Genomic DNA, 18,390 nt, shown 5'->3' with positions numbered 1-18,390 from the left:
ATAGCAAGAGTGACCTTTGCTCCAATTCCCAATAAGTTCCTCATCTCCATCTGAGACCACCTCAGCCTGGACTTCATTGTCCATATCACTATCAGCATTTTGGTCAAAACCATTCAATAAGTTTCCAGAAAGTTCCAAAGTTTCTCACATCTTTCTGTTTTCTTTTGAGGCCCCCAAACAGTTTCAACGTCTGCCCATTACCCAGTTCCAAAGTCGCTTCCACATTTTCAGATATCCTTATAGCAGCACCCCACTCACTGCAGTACCAAATTACTGTATTAGTTCGTTCTTACACTGCTATAAAGATACGACCTGAGACTGGGTAATTTATAAACAAACGAGGTTTCATTGACTCACAGTTCCGCATGGCTGGGGAGGCCTCAGGAAACTTACAATCATGGAAGAAGGGGAAGCAGACAGCTTCACAAGGTGGCAGGAGGGAGTGTGCAGGAAAAACTACCATTTATAAAACCATCAGATCTTGTGAGAATTCACTCACTATCACGAGAACAGCATGGGAGAAATGGCCCCCATAATCCAATCACTTTCCTTCCTTGACATGTGGAGACTACAGTTCCCTTCCTCAACATGTGGGGATTACAATTCAAGATGAGATATGAGTGTGGACAGAGTGCCAAACCATATCAACTATCCTGGGCCAGGAGGTTGGTCACTCTTGTTCTGAGATAACAAAACAGCTGATTAAACTATATAGCTTTTTTTTTTTTAGAGGCAGGATCTTGCCATGGTCTCAAACTCCTGGGCTCAAGTGATCCTCCCATCTCAACAGGTGCACACCACTGCACCTGGCTCCTCCCATAGGCTTTTTTATCTCAAGAGTTTATATAGTGTTTTTGCCAAGACTTCAGCATCCCAGAATGTGTTAGCAAAAATTCAAGGTGTTTGAGGGTAAAGGCTACTTTCTGAAGCTTTTAGTAAGGTTTAAAACTGGCTCACCTGAACACAGCTGTAGAAGAAAATGAGAATTTGCTAAAACATGACCCTTTTAGCTTGTTGTCTGCACTATAATTGCTAGGGGTCTGGCTATTCCTAATTATGCTTGCAGAGTTGGAAAAGCCATGTTCTCTACCTCCAGCTCAATTTTCTGCAAGTGGAGATGAGAAGTAAGAAACTCAGCAGAAGACAGATCAGGACCTAGGAAAAGCCTAATTCCCCAGGTATTTCTCAGGTACACCTGTTAAGCATCATCTGCCTAAGACAAGGATATCTTCTCTGACAAAAATGTAACTACTAGAAAGATGTCTTAGAGATGCATCCTGATATGGTTTGGCTGTGTTCCCACCCAAATCTCATCTTAAATTGTAGTTCCCATAATTCCCATTTGTCATGGGAGGGACACAGTGGAAGGTAATTGAATAATGGGGGTAGGTCTTTCCCGTAATGTTCTCATGATAGTAAGTCTCATGAGATCTGATGGTTTTATAAAGGGAAGTTTCCCTGCACACGCTCTCTCATGACTTTGCTCCTGTGTTGCCTTCCACCATGATTGTGAGGCCTTCCCAGCCATGTGGAACTGTGATTCCATTAAACCTATTCCTCTTTATAAATTACCCTGTCTTGGGTATGTCTTTATTAGTGGTGTGAGAATGGACTAATACACATCCTCACCCCAGTCTGAGGTTTCCATTTGCCCCAAAGTATAGCCCATTGAGAGCCAGAGGAAAAGTAGTACAATGAGGCCAGACTAGTTGCTTGGAGATAGAAGTATCTGGACCCTGTTCTAGCCTAAAAGACTAATTCTCTAGCTTTGTCCAATAGCCAAAGGCCTAAAGCAAATAGACCTATGGGCTACTGGATCTGTTAGAATTGAGTTGGTTGCCTCTACAGGAGCCTAAGTATAGTGGATTCTCCATTATATGTGTTTCATTTTCCTCCCACCCCCCAAAATAAAAGACGTATCTTAGGCATTGAGAATATATCTGGCACATGATGAACAAATGAGTGAGTAAAGCCAGCCCCAATGCTGATCAATGGTATATAGAATATATAGCTCAAAGTAAAGCAAAGGGGTAGACAGTAAAAGCACATTTCCTGGGTTTGGGCTGGGAAAAAGCGATCTATGGTGAGAGATCTGAGCCTTAAGCCTAGACCTGGGCTGCCTCTTCCTCATCTCTCAGATAGATCTCCACTTTGCCCAGCAACAAACATAGTACTGAGAGTCCTCAATGTCGTCCCTGGAGGTGTATAGATTATTCAGTCTATAAACAAGAATAGACTACCGTTCCCTGGGAACCTTTAGTGTGCTGGGTGATGGACAAGATGGATACATCCAAAATTGTTCTCTATGATAAAGATGTAATAGACAAGGGAACCAGGGACACAGTGTGTCTAATTCATATGGAAATGCAAAGAATCCAGAATAGCCATGCCATTCTTGAAAAATAAGAACAGAGTTGGAGGATTTGCACTTACCAATTTCAGAACTTACTGTATGCTACTGTAATCTAAACAGTACCAGGCCAGGTGCAGTGATTCATGCCTATAATCCCAGCACTTTGGGGGGCCGAGGCAGGAGGATCACTTGAGCCCAGGAGTTCAAGACCAACCTAGAAAATATGGCAAAACCTCGCCTCTACCAAAAATACAAAAATTAACCAGGCATGGTGGCATGCGCCTATAGTCCCAGCTACTTGGGAGGCTGAGGTGGGAGGATGGTTTGAGCCAGAGAGGCAGAGGTTGCAATAAGATGAGATCACACCATTGCACTCCAACCTGGGTGACAGAGCCAGACCCTGTGTCAAAACAAACAAACAAAACTAGTGTGATACAGGCATAAAGACAGACATATAGATCTATGGAATAGAATTGACAGTCCAGAAATAAACTTCTACATTTGTGGCCAACTGATTTTGGCAAAGATGCTGAGACAATTTAATGAGGGAGAGAATAGTCTCTTCAGCAAATGCTGGGACAGTTCAACATTCATGTATAAAAGGATGGTTCTCTACACTTAACTCATACCATACACAAAAATTAACTCAAAAGCAAACACAGGTCTAAATGTAAGAACTAAAACTGCAAAATTCTTACAAGGAAACATAGAAATAAGTCTTTGTGACCTAGAAGTAAGCAATGGTTTCCTAATTAAAACACCAAAAGCACAAATGATAAAAGAAAAAAATCGATAAATTAGACTTCATCGAAGTTAAAACCTTCTTCTCTTCAAAACACACCAAGGAAATGAAAAGACAAGCCACAGATGGGGAGAAAACATGTAAATATATTTACAAGTCATACATCTGACAAGGGACTTTTTTTCCATATGTGGTAGACAGAATATGAGCCCCCAAAGATGCCCATGTTCTAAGTCCTAGAACCTGGTGTATATTACCTTACATGTCAAAAGAAACTTTGCAGATGTGGCCAGGCATGGTGGCTCACATCTATAATCCTAGCATTTTGGGAGGCCAAGCCAGGTGGATCACTTGAGGTCAGGAGTTCAAGACTAGCCTGGCCAAGATGGTGAAATGATATCTCTACTAAAAATACAAAAGTTAGCCAGGGTGTGGTGGCATGTGCCTGTAATCCAGCCACTTGGGAGGCTGAGGCAGGAGAATTGCTTGAACCTGGGAGGCAGAGGTCGCAGTGAGCGGAGATTGCACATCACTGCACTCCAGCCTGAGCAACAGAGTGAGACTCTGTCTCAGGGAAAAAAAAAAAAAACAAAACTTTGCAGATGTGATTAAAGGACCTTGAGACAGGAAGATTATCCTGGTTTACCCAGGTGGGCTCAATCTAATCATTTGAGTCCTTAAAATTGGAGAATCTTTCCAGGTTATGACCAGAAAAAGACATGACCCCAGAAGCAGCATCAGAGAGATGCTACATTGCTGGCTGTAAAGCTGGAGGAAGGGGCCACAAGCCAAGGAATGCAGACGATTCTAGAAGCTGAAACAAGGAGAGACAGATTCTGCCTCACAGCCTGACAACACTTTACTTCTTAGCTCAGTGAGACCTGTGTCCAACTTCTAACCTACAGAACTGTCAGATAATAAATTTATGTTGTTTTAAGCCACTAAATTTCTAGTAATTTGTCACAGCAGCAATAAAAAACTAATACCCTGAATATATAAATAATTCTAAGACAAATAATCCAATATAAAAATGGGAAAAAAGTTTAGCCATTTTGCAAGACACATGAGTAGCCAAAAAGCCCAGGAAAAGATGTTCCACATCATTGGCCATTAGGGAAATGCAAATCAAAACCACAATGAGATACCACTTTATACCTATGCCCTAATCCCTAGAACCTATGTCTCTGTTACCTTACATAGCAACAGGAACTTTGCAGATGTGATTAAAGTTAAGGACCCTAAGCTGGGAAATGTGTCCTGGCTTGCCTGCACGTACACTCAGGCTATCTAACAAGAACCCCCAGGTCTTAAGCCAGCCATTTGCTCACAGGCCAGACACTTTGATCTATAGACGCAGCCATTAGATGTCTTGTTCAGGACAAAAAGTGGGTAATAGGGCAAGGAAAAAAGACCCCTTTTCACCTCTGCTAGAAAGCTCAGAGAAGTTGCTATCAAATAGGGTTTGAATGAAAAAACACGTGATGGTCCTGGGTTTAATTAGGCTTTTACTGACTCCATTCAACCTGCAATGCCCCATCACCCCTCTCTGCATTTTTCTAGAGCTGGAGCTGGACATCAAAGGTAAACACCATGAAAAGATATGGCTGTGACTCCCGAAGTCCAATGTACTTCTGAGACCTGCTATAAATATTCCCATACAGGCTGGGGGTAGGGCTCATTCCTGTAATCCCAGCACTTTGGGAGGCCAAGGTGGGCAGATCACTTGAGCCCCGGGAGTTTGTGACCAGCCTGAGTAACATAATGACCACATGGACAAAACTTTCAGTAGGCTCTCATTCTTTTAAGATCCTTGCTCAGAAGAAACAATGTATCATGGCCTGTCACTGTGGAGTGTTTCACACATACAGGCACTAGTGAAGACATAACTAAAAACAACTACACACATGAAGAAAGGTGTTTATTTCTAAATATTTCAAGTTTAACACAGATCTCACTGAACTAATACCAAAGTGTTGGCAGTCTCTAGGGGAGAAGCTGTTTCCTTGCCTTTTCCAATTTCGAGAAGCCATCTGCATTCCTTGGCTTGTGGCCTCCTCCTCCAGCTTTTTGACTATCATCAAAAAGATCTACAGGCTAGGTATGGCAGCCCACACCAGTAATCCCAGTACTTTAAGGACTAAGGAGGGAGGATCACTTGAGCCCAACAGTTCCAGGCCAGCCTGGGCAACAAAGAGAGGCCCCCATCTCTACAAAAAAAAAGGTCAGGTGTGGTGACACACACCTATAATCCCAACTACTTGGTAAGCTGAGATGGGAAGCACTTGAACTCAGGAGGTTGAGGCTGCAGTGAGCCATGATGGCACCATGGCAAGACCCTGTCTCAAAAAAGAAAGACATACAGTAACAAGTGCCGGTGAGGATATGAAGAAACTGGAAAAGCTCATACATTTCTAGTAGTACTTAAAATAGTGCAACCATTTTGGAAAATAGCTTGGCACCTTCTTAAAATGTTAACTATAGAGGCTATAATAAACATAGAGTTTGTAAACATGTGACCTATCAGTTCCATTCCTAGGTATCTGCCCATAAGAAACAAAAGCATATGTCCACATGAAGAACTGAATGGGATTTTTTTTTTTTTTTTTTGAAACAGGGCCTTGTTCTGTCATCCAGGCTGGAAATCAGTGGCATAATCATTAATCCCTGCAGCCTTGACCTCCTAGGCTCATGTGATCCTCCCACCTCAGCCTCCCAAGTAGCTGAGACCACAGGTGTAAGTAACTACACTCAGCTAATTTTTTAATGATTTTTTTGTAGATACAGAGACTCACTATGCTGCTCAGGCTGGTCACAAACTCCTGGGGCTCAAGTGATCTGCCCACCTTGGCCTCCCAAAGTACTACAGTATTACAGGAATGAGCTCCATGACCAGCCTGTATCAGAATATTTATAGCAGCACCCATCTTGGACAACATAGGGAGATTCCATCTCGATCAAAAAAAAATTTTAAACTGTAGCCGAGGGCCAGGCATAGTGGTTCACACCTGTAATCCCAGCACTTTGGGAGGCTGAGGTGGGCGGATTACTAAGCCAAGAGTTCAAGACCAGCCTGGCCAACATGGTGAAACTCCGTCTCTACTAAGAATACAGTATTAGCCAGGTGTGGTGATGCATGCCTGTAATCCCAGCTAGTCAGGAGGCTGAGGCAGGAGAATTGTTTGAACGCAGGAGGAGGAGGTTGCAGCGAGCTGAGATCAGGCCACTGCACTCCAGCCTGGACCACAGAGCAAGACTTCATCTCAAAAAAACCCCTAAAATTTAGCCAAGTGTGGTGGCATGTGACTGTCGCCCCAACCACTGGGAAGGTTAAGGTGGAGGTACCACTTGAACCCAGGGGGTTGAGGCTGCTCTGAGCCTTGATCACACCACTGACACTCCTGCGTGAGTGACAGAGACCCTGTCTAATAATAATAGATTCATAGCATCATGATTCATAATAGCCAAACAGTGAAAATAACTCACCAGTTCACCAGCTGGTGAATGGATAAACAAAATAGTAAATAATAATATATAAATAATAAGAAGAAACAAAGTGCTAATATGTGCTACAACACAAATGAACCTCAAAATTATTCTAAGTAAAAGAAGCCAGTCATAAGAACCACATATTGCATGATTTCATTTAAATAAAATGTCCCAAATCGGCAAGTCTGTGGAGGCAAAGAGTAGATTGTAGACTGGTGGTTTCCTAGAGCTGGAGTGGGGGAAGTGCTGGGGGGGGGAGGTAGATGGCTAAGACAGAGTTTCTTTATGACGCAATACAGTGTTCTAAAGTTAAATAATGATAGTGGCAAAACTCTGTAAATAATACTAAAAATCATTGGACTGTACTCTCAAGATGAGTGAACTTTATGGTATGTAAATTATACCTCAATAAAGCTAAGGAAGAGAAGAATGAGCAGAACTCTGCATTGTGGAATTATCAAACCTTTCAAGTGAAGCCTTTCCAGAGGCAGGAGGTGAATCTTCAGCCTCAGGAGCCCAGGCTTTGAAAACTCACATTTGCACAGACCTAGCTAGGTTCCTGGTTGTACAGATTAAATATAGAATTTGATTTTATTTCAGTAGCCTATAACATTGGGCAAGATTAGTCAGAGCTTCCCAGAGAGAAAAAGAAATCTTTTTTGGGGAGAGCTCACTGAGACCAATGAGATTAAGGAGTGAATTTGGCAAGAGGAAAGGATATGGCTACAGTATCCATGATTGCCAACCAGAAAATGGGGCACATACAAACATATTCAGAAAACAATAAGACACATTACGTGAAACCAGGTCTGGCAGGATGGGTATAGCCATATTAACCCCTGTCTTCACTTTGTTCCCAGAGGATTCAAAGAAGAAAATCTAGGTCTTGTGGCTGACCTGGTTCTAAAAGGGCTTGGCTCCCAGGCCAGGATGTGGAGGTGCAGTCACTTTATAATAAATGGCATCATACAAGCAGGCAGGAAACCCATGTGGGAATCAGCCTGTCGTTAAAGCAAGGACCTAGGTTGCCTGTGTTCTGAATACGTGAAACTCATCTTCATCCATCTATCTTCACACCTGAGAGAGAGAAGGTGCTGTAACAAGCATCTTGATATATATGCATCTACAATCTGGTTATGAGGTTATCAAGCAAGAAAGACGCCCTGAGGGAATGCAGATGCTTTTTTCATAGAGGAAACGGTGAGTAAATAGCTGGAATTTATCTTGAGGGAGATAATAGAAGCACTTTTTTAAAATGTGGAAAAAACAATATTTTCCCCCAGAGTATTAAAGTCTTTCCAGGTTTAGATCATGTTTCTCATTAATGGGTCTCCTAGCCAGATTCATCTTAGGTCCAGGAGACAAGGAGGGAAGTGGATCTGCCTGGTCAGTGGTTTTAATACAAGCCCAGTACAGGAGGGAGGGAGGAAGGAAGACATCAGCAGCCCCAAATTTGGCCTTCGTTTCTGCCCAACCTCAGAGCTTCTTGGGGGATGGCCCAAGGGCATACACTGCTCATGGTCTCAGGGGTAATGGAAATTTCTGGAAGAAGCTTTTACTTCTAAGTCTGCTGGGATTACTATATGTCATCACTGTCTTGGTGAGGGACTTTGGCCTTGTTGCCTGCATAAATGTAAATACTAAGTGTATTTGCTTTGCTGACCTATTTGTGTAAGAACTAGCTTTGCAGGCTGAGACAGTCAATGAGATCATGAATATGGAAGACTTTGTGAATCGGGGAGCACAGGGTGGGGAGATGCAGGAGAGGTGGCCAGGAAAAGTATTTACTGATAGCATTTAAGGGCTAAGCACTTTCCTTTAGATTATTTCTTTATATTCTATTTTAAAAATCATTTTAAGGCAGGCATTTCCACTAACAGAGAGAGAATCTGAGGCTCAGGAATTACTTGGCACGTCTGACCCAGTTGTAGGTGGCAGGGCAGGATTCGAACCCCAGGTCTGCATGACTCTAAATCCAGGTTGGTCATGAATGCTGTTAGACTGAAAGGGCCCCTGGGGCCAGGGATGGGGCTGGGGTCATTCTGTGCAGCCTCAGGTGAACCCCAGTGCTGCCTGGGACACAGGAGCACTCTCCAAACCCACCATGTGACCGTCACAGCAGTCCTGGCATCTCTGATTTCATCATTTAGAAATCTCCTTGAATTTGCCTTCCCCTCTTTAAGTGAGGAAGTCCCTGAGTCAATGCTAACAAATGGCCACCTCCTCTGAAGATGGCAAGGGAGGTCTTGTCCACGACCCAGCCACCATTTCCTTTCTGCAGGCCTAATCTTGTCCTGGTTCAGCACTTTAACCTCTCTGAGCCTGGACCTCCAAATTCCAAAATTGAACCAAGTTGGTGGTTTTCAAACTTGTTTCACCATGACTCACGCTAAGAAATATATTTCCTCTTATAACTTGGTTCACATGTAAATACATTATTTCCAAAAAACAAAGCTTAACCTTATTACATGTGATACACTGTATAATTTTTCTGTTTTCTTCTATTTCTTTTGTTTGTTTTAATGCTGACCACAATCCATTCATTGATTTTACTACCCTAAAGGGTCATACCTACAGTCTGAAAGACTCTATTCTATTTTTACTTTTTTATTTTTTTCTTTTTTTGAGACAGGGTCTCACTCTGTTGCCCAGGCTAGAGTGCAGTGGCACAATCTAGGCTCACTGCAACCTCCACTTCCTGGGTTAAAGTGAGTCTCGTGCCTCAGCTTCCCAAGTAGCTGGAACTGCAGATGTGCAACCATGCCCAGCTAATTTTTGTATCTTTAGTAGAGACGGCATTTCACCATTTTGGCCAGGCTGATCTCGAACTCCTGGCCTCAAGTGATCTGCCCGCTTCAGCCTTCCAAAGTGCTGGGATTACAGGCATGAGCCACTGAGCAGGGCCAATCTTTTTTTTATTTTTTAACTTTATTTTTTACTTTTAAATTAATGAATTAATTTTTTCTTAGAGACAGGGTCTTGCTCTGTTGCCTAGGCTGGTCTCGAACTACTGGGCTCAAGTGAACCTCTTTCCTTCATCTCCGAAAGTGCTGGGATAACAGGCGTGAGCCACTGCGCCCAGCCCTGAAAGGCCCCATTGTAGATGTTCTTTAATGATCATTCCAGCTATGACACTTAGTGGATTTTTCCCCAGCCTTCTCTGGTGCAGAGGGTTCCCTCAGAGCTGGTGAGCTCCTGCGCACCTGCCACTTCTCCGCTCCCTCCACATCCCCAGAATGCATCTCCTGGCAGCCTGTTTCACCGGTGTGCTCACTTACCTTCATGAAAACCCTGAGGTTAAACGACTTGCTCAAGGTCACACCGCCAGCTGCCAGAGCAAGGACTTCAGCCTTGCTGAAGGACACAACAGCTGAAGGACAGCCTTGCAGCCAGACACAACCTGGCTGCAAAAAAGTCCAGAGTTTTCCACACCACCATCTGCCTCCTGAAACAGCGGTCAGGCAGCACCCAGGCCACCCAGACAGAATGCCCTCCACCCCTCTGGCCTGCAGGGTGTTAGGCTCCCTGCAGGAGCAGAGCTCTTCCTCTTGCTCTTCTGCATCCAGCACTCCTCACCTTTGTGCTGGCCTTCAGCACACTCACATCTTCCCAAGCCAATCCCTGATGTCCACTTGGGTACATCTGGGTCATGCGTTTGGGAATGAGAAACAGGTTCATCAGTCTGTTTTGATCTATCTTGTCCATGGAACAAAATCAAGATCCATGGGCATCTTTCTGAATTCTTATTCCTGTGGGAGCAGACATTCTACCTCATGCAAGTTTTAATTGGATAAACCAAATGTGTCATTTAAGCTTTGTTTCTCTTCCAGTCTCAAGAGTGAAACTTTAATTCTTTCTGTCAAAGCTCCCTCTAGATCTGTGATATGGTAGCCAGGAGCCATGAATGCATGAGCCAGGGACACTGGGCAGGGTAGCGAGGGTTCTGGCTGTGAATGCAGGAAGCCACAATGGGTAGTGCCACTCAAAACTTTTGGTGGCAGAAATGAGGCTCTTGTCCCATAGAGGCATCTGTAAGCAAAGTCCTGAGATTTCTAATGTCTATTAATTACTGTGCATGAACTTAGGTAGAGAAGAAAGATGGAGAATGATTGCTAGATGGCAGCTGATGGATGTTAAATAACAGATAGTGGCTGATAGATAGTAGGCAACTATAGATCGTAGAGAATGAAAAGTAGCTGACAGACTGTTGCACATGGCAGGTAATAGATAGTAGCTGATAGCAGATCACAGATAACAAATGGAAGATACTGGATAATGGTTAAGGATAATAGAAGCTGATAGGAGATAATAGTGGATCGCTGATAGGAGATAATAGTGGATCGCTGATAAGAGTGGCTAATAATGGATAATAGTAGCTAATGGTGGCTAATAGTTGGTAGTAATAATAGTTGCTAATAGAAGGCAGTGCTACAGCAGGTAATAGTGCTGGCTGTAGATCATAGCTGATAGCTCATAGGTGGTGGCCTAAAAGACCACTAAATACAGAGCATCTCCTAGTTCCATCTATTATTCGAAATGGCTGTAAGACACACTTGGACAACCCTGTGTGGGCCTGTCCTGAAGCTTCTGGAACTCAAAGTGGCTGGAGTGGGGGACATTCAGCCCTGTAGTCACAAAACCTGTGACTACTTGTTTCCAGTTTAATGTCCTTCTTTAGGTGTAGGATCCGTGAAACCCTAGGATGGCTCATCTGTAAGGACAGGGATAGATCATAATCCCAGCTCTACCCACCACAGAGGGCAAAATGAGGATCTACAATAGGGCAAGCACACCTTGACATTTCACGGGTTGATGCAGGAGTCAGAAGGCCAGCCAAGCTGGCGAAAGCCCATCCACAGAAGGCTGACCATTGGCCCTGGTTCGTAGAGGAGAGGATAACTGTTTTGCAGCCTCACAGTTAGCAGGACATCCCCTGCCCCACGGGGGTCAGGGACAGCATTTGGCTGACAGGCTATAGCCCAACTACTGATAGGCCAGGGACATGCTTTCCTGGCCATTCACAAAAACTCACAATCAGAATATTGTTCTCACACAATAATTTCTGTTGTTTTGCTGATGACTTCCTCCACTGTACTTGAAATAAAATCTAAACACCTCATCAGAACCCACAGGGTTCTACCTGATCTGGTACTCCCAAGCTTTCTGACCTCAGCCCTGCCCTCTCCCCACCATCCACACAGCTGCAGGGACTTCTGCTTGCTCATCCCCACAGGGCCTTCACACTTGACCTTCCCTCCTCCTAGCACCGTCCCCCCAATTCCACACCCTGAGCTGCATGCATGGCTGGTTCCTTCTCACCATTCAGGCCTCTGCTCACCTGTCACCTCCTCAGAGAACACTCCCCACTCCAGTCACTCTCTAACACATCACTCTGTTGTATTTCCTTTGTAGCATTTAATCCCTATCTCAAGTGCTCTGTTTTATTTACATGTTAAGTTGTTCAGTGTCTCTCTCTCTCCCACTCAGATGTGACTTCCATGCAGTCAGGGCCCTAGCTATCTTTTTGTTGAAGCATCCCCAGCACCAAGAACAGTTCTTGGCATGTAGTTGCATCTCAATGAATATCTGTTCACTAAATCAAGGAATGAAAAAAAAAAAAAAAGCCATATGTCTGCAACAAGATAGAAGCTCTGGGGCCAGACAGGCTGGGGTTCTGAGATGGCTCCCCCTCAAACTGGCCATGGAATGGCAGACAAGTGACTTAACCTCTCTTCTTATCTTTAGTTCACTCAGTTACAAACTTCAGAATGACGTCAACGACATTGAACTTGATCTGAGTCTTGTGCTCCCGAAGATTGACAAATCCCTCCAACCCTCTTGTGTTCCCCAAAATGGCTAAGCTGCGTTAGTATATTCCCAGATAACACCCGCCCCACCAGTCCTCAGCAGCTCAGATAGGACCCTCCTCTACTTTTCTCATGACTCCCATAAGACTCACAGATGGGTCCCTTGTTTACCTGCCCCTATAAAACCCCAGGCCCCCTTCCTTCTCTTTTAGACATTCCTCATTAATGAGCACTCTCCCCATTGCGAATAGCCTTAATAAAATCATCTTCTTAATTAACTGGTGCATTCTGTCTTTCACAATATTTTTCCCCTTGCAGACTTAATGTGAGGATTAAGTGAAATAACATGTGTGAAAATTGTATTGCACAGCACCTTCAATGTAATTTTCCCTCGATGGGATCTGAATGATCTCCAGTGATTCCCTAGATTGAGGCAGAATATTGGTCCACTCACAGGTCACAGAAAAATTAACCACAAAACATAATCATGGTTACTACAAGACTCCAAACCCCTATTACCTCTGCTCTCATGAAAAAGAGGAGAGGGGCCAGTTGCAATGGCTCACACCTGTAATCCCAGCGCTTTGGGAGGCCAAGACAGGTGGATCACTTGAGGTCAGGAGTTCAAGACCAGCCTGGCCAACACGGTGAAACCCACCTCTACCAAAGATACAAAAATTAGCTGGGCGTGGTGGTAGCTACGCACCTGTAGTTCCAGCTACTCAGGAGGCTGAGGCACGAGAATTGCTGGAACCTGGGAGGTAGACGTTGCAGTGAGTGAGCCGAGATCATGCCACTTCACTCCAGCCTGGGTGACAAGAGCAAAACTCCATCTCAAAAAAAAAAGAAAAAGAAAAGGAGGAGAGGAAAATGCCTACCCTATTTTTATTATATATATATCCATATATCTCCCTCCATGCATATATATATATTTCCATGCATATTTTTCATATATATCCATATGGTATGCATTAGTATGTAAATATAATACATAGTACCTACTATAATATTAGGAACTATTTGGTTTCTCCTGCGTATAGTGTGACAAGCACTATGTGCTAATTATTATTATTCCTATTTTTTGGATGAGGAAACAGTTCTTAAAGAAGGTAAGTGATTCATTTGTCCAAGGTCACACCACTAATTAGTGACAAAGCTGGAATTTGAACCTAGTTCTAACTAACCCCAAAGTTCATGCACTTTTCTCTACTATCTTGCTAACATTCATTTAACATGTATGATAAGTGCTTTTTCTGGGCTTATCACAAATAGGAAAAGGTTATTTAGACAAACGTTGCCCTCAAAAAGCTCCCAGTCTGCTTTCTGAGGCAAGACTGAGACCCTGGGGCCAATGAAGAGATCATACAAAAAGGAGTTGACAAATAAGATCTCAAGGGAGAGGTTCCGAAAAGGAAAAAATCAATGTACACCAAGGAGGCTGGAGGTGCATGCACTGTTTTATGAGTGTGCTCAATAAACAGACTGGATGAATAAATGATTTAATTAACACTTAGGGATGAGGTGGGATTTCATCTGGGCTTTAATTATGACTTGCCCCAACACCGCTAGTCCTTCCATTGTCACAGGAAGGGAGTGAAGGCTTGTTCTGACCTCAGTTGGCTTCTCCCCTGTGTAGCTCCCTCCTGTCACCACTCCCCAGAGGGCTGGGTTCGCCTTCCTAGAGAAAAGACCTTCAGCTGGGAACCCTAATTCTTTCACAGGTGGCACAGTGCCTTCCAGCTCCCCACGTGACTGTCTCCTAAGCTCCTCCTTAAAAGCTGAAGATGTTTAAGTTATGGAAATTAAGGAGTATGCACATTCCTCAATTCCCTGCATGGCACAATGGCCATTAACCAATTAATGGCTGGGTATGTGCCAGCCAGTACCAGGGTAATTATTACGTGGTAATTGCTATATCATTAGAAGGTAAATATAGGGTCGGACTGTCATCCACCCCAAAGAGGGCAACTGGGAATTCATTTTATTCCTATTAAGCATAATTACTCCCCAGTCTCTGGGAACCTGTGATTTCCAATATAATTATATAGTGTTTGCCAACTCCATCCATGAGGAATGGGGTTCAAAAACAGACAATGAGGGGCAGCCTAGAGAGATGTGGGGCAGGAGCTTAAAACTCACAGCAGCATGAAGGTTTAGAAGCTAAATCCACTGGGTATATCCAAAGACAAAAGGGCCAAGTAAGGGAAAGAAAGAGAAGGAAGTTTCATTGAGATTTCGAAGAATCCTCTCTTCTGAATGTATAGAAAAACTATACAGGCCTTCATAGATGGTATCATTCACTCATTCATTTCATCCAGAGCAGTGGAGTCAGCATTACCAGGTGCCAGACATTCTGCATAGCACTGGAGACAGAAAGGAAAATCAAACTGGGTGCCTGGTTTTTAAGCCTCCAGGTATTTGCATGGAGCATGCCATCATCATTCCTCATTTTACAGATTGGAAAACTGAGGTTCCCTGTTGCACTACCCTTGCTCATCTCTCTCCAAGAAATAGAACAAACAACCTGAAAAGCAGAAGGTCACCTACAACGCCAAAAGGCGCCTTCTCACTTGCAAACCAAGAACCATTAATGCTTGAAGGGAGCACTGCAGGTGTGACAATTGAGACATAAAGTTGATAAAGAACCCTAAGAGCTGCCGGGTGAGAGCAATAGGAAGCAATGTTCCCAGCCATGGAAGACGTGAAGCTCTGACCCCGTGCAATCTGGGCCCTCCAGAGACACTACTTTTCACGCCAATGTGTAACAATGCCATGTATCACCTTTAAAGAGAACTTGACTCTAATAAACATTTACACCAAAAGTATTTTTCTATAAATCAAGTAACAAATCCTCAGCCTATCTGAGACATGCTCTGTATCTGGGAGCCTCACTATTAAATCAAGTATTGTAATTTGCTTCATAAATGTTCTGCCAAAAGGTTAAAATACACGGACTCATAGCTCGTCAATCTCATGGGTTGGTGGGAAAGCCCTTTCAGTTTTCTCTTTATTATTCAAACCTTTTTTCAGTTTCCCATCTGGCTACCCTGTAGCTCTCCCAGGCTCCAGGGCACTGGATTGAGGAGGATGGGTAGCTGGTTCAGCTAGCAGAAGAGGCAGGGGATTAACTAGATCAGAGGTCTTTGATTATCTTCCAGTGATGTAAAAAAAAGGAAGAAGCATAACAACAAAAATAGTACACTAATAGCTACATTAATAAACCTATTACATGCAAGGCACTGAGGTCGCACTAGGAAGAAAGAGGAGAACCAGATGGACAGGGGCTCTGCCTTCGTGGAATTTACAGTTGAGCGATTTACAAGAACCTTTTCATCTAGTGTCACATTTAATCCTCACAACCTGGTAGGATTAGCCCCATTCTGCTGATGAGGCCAAGTGAACCATTCAGCTTCCCACAGATATAAACAGACAAGTCAGGGCTTTCTACCCAGATCTGTCTGGTTTCAATCTCTTTCTATGCCCCACATCCCTCCCCGTATACAAGAAAGCATAGTTCCTAGAACACTAAAAAACCCTCTACCTCAATTCCCACGTGGCCCTGCAGGTGTGACGTCTTGTCTCCTGTCCACCCGGCCTTCCAATAACCGCTCTTCAATTGTGTGCTTATTGTCTTTGTGACACACAGTTACCATTGCAGTAAAATTTATATTCAATAATACAGTACTACTATGATTTTCAACTACTAATGGAATTACTATCTTTGTTTTTTTTTATAAGCCATGGCAATAAAATAGGCTCCCAACAATACTCTTGCAGTTTTTTTATGTCTTTCAAATTTACTGGAAGTGATAACTATAATAAGAGAATGCCTGTAAACATGCAAATGACCTTCCCGGAAAAAGAGGGCCTTTGGTTTCTATCAGAGTGGGGCTCACAGAATGATAGATTGATAAGAACTTAGGAAGAAGGGGTTGAGAACCATGGAGGGCAAGAGGAGACTGGGCCACATGAATCCAACCTTCGATGTTTGATTATTCAAAGAGTGAGAAGCCATCCCTTCTCCATGCCAAGAGCACCCAAGAAAGACTCTGGTAAAGAGAAGAGAAGTTGAGGAAGAGTTGGATGTACCAGGAGCTCTGGCTGCCCCTCTTAGGGAAAGAGGATATGATCAATGTGTGCCACCCTCTGGTTTCTAGTCCAGGGTTTAGGGCCAAATTGGAGGGCAAAGGCAGACAAAAGGAGAAACAAGACATTGGCTAAAAAGGCCTAATCTTGAACCCTCTCTGAAATTAAGACCACATGAATTTGAGTCTCAGAAGATGTCCTCCCCAAGGCTGTCAATCTATGGCTCTAAGATTTGGCCTGGAATGGCCACCATTTCCTTAGGTTAAGACACAACTCCAGAAGGGCCATGCCAAATTCCAAGTATGTCATTGTTGGCATGACATAGTCACATTCCGGTAGCGGTTAGTTTATGAATCTTTCTCTCTCAGAGAGCAGCACTCTCATGGAAGAAGACTGCAGATAAAGAAAATTTGATGGCGGGTTGCGGGGTGAGATAACCTAGAAGATGTTTCGGAGTACAAAGAAGAGAAGTAGGTCTGGCTGGACCCCCATAATGAGAGAGGAGAAAGCTTGGACCAAAGGCCAGTGGGAGGAAAGTAAGAGGGATGGGTTCAAGAAAGTGGTGGAGGGAGGAGAAAGATGGGAAACTTCTTTCACCAGAGACAAAGATCCAGGAGTGGGAGAGGAAGTAGAAGCAGGGCCTGCTGGAGTTCATTTGGGTACAGGGGCCGCATGGCCCTTGATGCTTGACTGGAGAGCCCGGAATGGAAAGCAGGGAAGCATCAAAAGCTGAAGTTTCAGGGAGATGCCCAAATAAAATAACAAGAAGGAAGAGAGTGCTTTGAAAAGGAATTTGTCCAGGAGACCAGAAAGTCATGAGGCCTAAGTAGCCCAAACATCAGGGCTTAAAGAATAAGTCAGCCAGTCTGACTAATGTACTCATCTGAGTCACATCAAATTAAGTGACCAGATTATGATTACGGAACTTGCCAACAGGTACATATTCTACACCTAGAACTTCCCTTCATGACAACTGATGGACCTGGCTCAGGAAGCATAAATGCCCTCCTAGGAGATGAGACTAAGTGCTCATGAAAGTGGCCAAAAGTTTCACTCATGGGGATCCTTACCTGTTTCATTACCTAAAGTGGCACAGAAATGAGTGCAAAAGAAGCAGCTGAAGGCCTGGAGATCTGTTTTCCCAAGCAGGCACATGTACAATGCATGCCCCCCACCCCTCCCCACTCCTGGCTACCCACAGTTAGTCCATATTATCTTCACCCTCACCCTCATTCCAGCCCTCAAATTATCCAAATCCACTCACATTTCACCAACAACACCCAAGCCTGACTCTGCTCATCCCCACCATGGGGCTTCAGATGTCAGGAAATAGTCCATTCCCAGAGCCTACTTCAAGGACCCTCAGGAGCCCAGCTGAGCTCGGCCAGGACCCAGCAGTGCACACACCATCTCCTGTGACCCCTGCATTGGAGGATGTCAAGTTTGATCAAGCACAGCCTGATGTTTGAAGAGCAAGAGGGCCAGGCTGGGAGCCATTGGATAGGCAGCTTCAAAGAAAAGAGGCAGACACAGCAGGAGCTGAGCAATGCACAGGAACAATTTGATGCCCTCTCTGCTGCAGGCTTCCAGTGAAAAGACAATGAGGCTGACTAGGAGGCAGGCTGGTGCTGTAGGGGGACAGATCTGGGTACGCACTTGCTTCTACTATGGATTGATTCATGTAAGCAATAGCCAGCTCTCTGCAACTCCATGTGAAAAATAATCTGTGGCCAATTTCTAACAGCACCTCTTCTCCCCCACCATTCAGCACATTTCTAGGGCTCTCTCCAGACAGTCCAAGTCACCACCAGGATTACCCACCCACTTTTCTGCCTCTTCAAATTCTTCCCACTCTTGAAAGCCTAGCCCAAGTCCACCCCCAACAATGAAGCCTTCCCTAAAGACCCCAGTCCAGG

Source organism: Sapajus apella, unplaced genomic scaffold (assembly GCF_009761245.1).
Source record: "Sapajus apella isolate SASKATOON/1434 unplaced genomic scaffold, GSC_monkey_1.0 scaffold16, whole genome shotgun sequence".
NCBI classification, from domain to species: Eukaryota; Metazoa; Chordata; class Mammalia; order Primates; family Cebidae; genus Sapajus; species Sapajus apella.
The sequence above is the reverse complement of the archived record's forward strand: the minus strand, read 5'-3'. Positions refer to the sequence as shown.